Here is a 2,209-nt window from a genome sequence, read left to right as displayed (position 1 = left end):
GAGGAGCCTGGCCAGATCCCACAAGCTAAAGGATCCAGCGCTTGGTCTGTTGGGAGATCTTTAAAACAAAAGCCCTGTTTGTGCCTCGCTTCTTCTAAGCGAAGCCGCCGAAGGGCCCTGCCCGTTCCCCTTAATGTCCTTCAGGCTCCCTGGGGAGATTTGGGGGGGCTGTTTTAGGGACTGGCTTCAATGTATTACAGCGAATGTGCCACTGCTCCACCCCAGAGACTCGGATAAATCATCTCTCCATCCACGCTGTGAAGCATCGGGTGGCTGCTACACCCGGGATGTGGGTTTGGGAAGGGGATGGCATGGGGAGGGCACCCCATGCCCCCAGCCTCTCCCTGGTTAATGGGGAGGGAGATTTGGGGTTCAGCACCGGGGCTGTGGGCTTCGGGGTTGCTGAGGCGGGTGGGTGACAGGGTGTGCACGGGGAGGGGAGAGCTAGGTCATGGGTGGGTGGCGGGCGCAGCTGTGGCTGGGAATGCATGGAGAGGTGGGTGCGGACGCAGGTGGGCATCCAGACATGCATGGTAGGTGGGTGCAGGTGTGGGTGGGTGTCCAGACATGCACAGTAGGTGGGTGCACATACTGGTGGGCACCCAGAAGTGCAGAATAGTTGGATATAGGTGTAGGTGGACACCCAGACATGCACAATAGGTGAGTGCAGGTGTGGGTGAGTGTCCAGACGTGCACAATAGGTGGGTGCAGGTGTAGGTGGGCACCCAAACGTGCACAGTAGGTGGATGTAGGTGTAGGCAGGCACAGAGACGTGCACAATAGGTGGGTGCAGGTGTAGGTGGGCACCCAGACGTGTGCAATAGGTGGGTGCAGGTGTAGGTGGGCACCCAGATGTGCGCAACAGGTAGGTGCAGGTGTAGGTGGGCACCCAGACGTGCACAATAGGTGTGTGTAGGGGGAGGCGGGCACCCAGATGTGCACAATAGGTGGGTACAGGTGTGGGTGGGTGTCCAGACGTGCACAGTAGGTGGGTGCAGGTGTAGGTGGGCACCCAGACGTGCACAGTAGGTGGGTGCAGGTGTAGGTGGGCACCCAGACATGCACAATAGGTGGGTGCAGGTGTAGGTAGGCACCCAAATGTGCACAATAGATGGGTGCAGGTGTAGGTGGACACTCAGACATGCACAATAGGTGGGTGCAGGTGTGGGTGGGCACCCAGACGTGCACAATAGGTGGGTGTGGGTGTAGGTGGGCACCCAGACGTGCACAATAGGTGGGTGCAGGTGTAGGTGGGCACCCAGACGTGCACAATAGGTGGGTGCAGGTGTAGGTGGGCACCCAGACGTGCACAATAGGTGGGTGCAGGTGTAGATGGGCACCCAGACGTGCACAGTAGGTGGGTGCAGGTGTAGGTGGGCACCCAGACGTGCACAGTAGGTGGGTGCAGGTGTAGGTGGGCACCCAGATGTGCACAATAGGTGGGTGCAGGTGTAGGTGGGTGTCCAGACGTGCACAATACGTGGGTGCAGGTGTAGGTGGGCACCCAGACGTGCACAGTAGGTGGGTGCAGGTGTAGGTGGGCACCCAGATGTGCACAATAGGTGGGTGCAGGTGTAGGTGGGTGTCCAGACGTGCACAATACGTGGGTGCAGGTGTAGGTGGGCACCCAGACGTGCACAATAGGTGGGTGCAGGTGTAGGTGGGCACCCAGATGTGTGCAATAGGTGGGTGCAGGTGTAGGTGGGCACCCAGATGTGCGCAATAGGTGCGTGCAGGTGTAGGTGGGCACCCAGATGTGCGCAATAGGTGGATGTAGGTGTGGGTGGGTGTCCACACATGCACACTAGGTGGGTACAGGTGTAGGTGGGCACCCAGACGTGCACAGTAGGTGGGTGCAGGTGTAGGTGGGCACCCAGACGTGCACAGTAGGAGGGTGCAGGTGTGGGTGGGCGCAGGTGTGGGTGGGCACCCAGACGTGCACAGTAGGTGGGTGCAGACGCGTCTGTGTCCGGACGGGAGGCCGGTGCCGGGGCCGGTGGGTGCCTCCACCCCCGCGCAGAGACGGGGAGGGCTCGGGGCAGCGGGCCCGGACGGGGGCAGGCGGCGGCGGCGGCCCGGGTGGCGGGGGCCGGGGCCGGGGCCGAGGCGGGCGGCGGGGAGGGCTGAGGGCGGGCGGCGCCTGCGCGGGGCCGCGGCGGAGCTCCGCGAAGTTGCGCGGGGGCCCGGGAAGTTCGCGGCGGCGGCGGCG

This window comes from Nyctibius grandis, chromosome 1, assembly GCF_013368605.1.
Source record: "Nyctibius grandis isolate bNycGra1 chromosome 1, bNycGra1.pri, whole genome shotgun sequence".
NCBI lineage: Eukaryota > Metazoa > Chordata > Aves > Nyctibiiformes > Nyctibiidae > Nyctibius > Nyctibius grandis.
Note: the sequence above shows the minus strand (reverse complement) of the source record.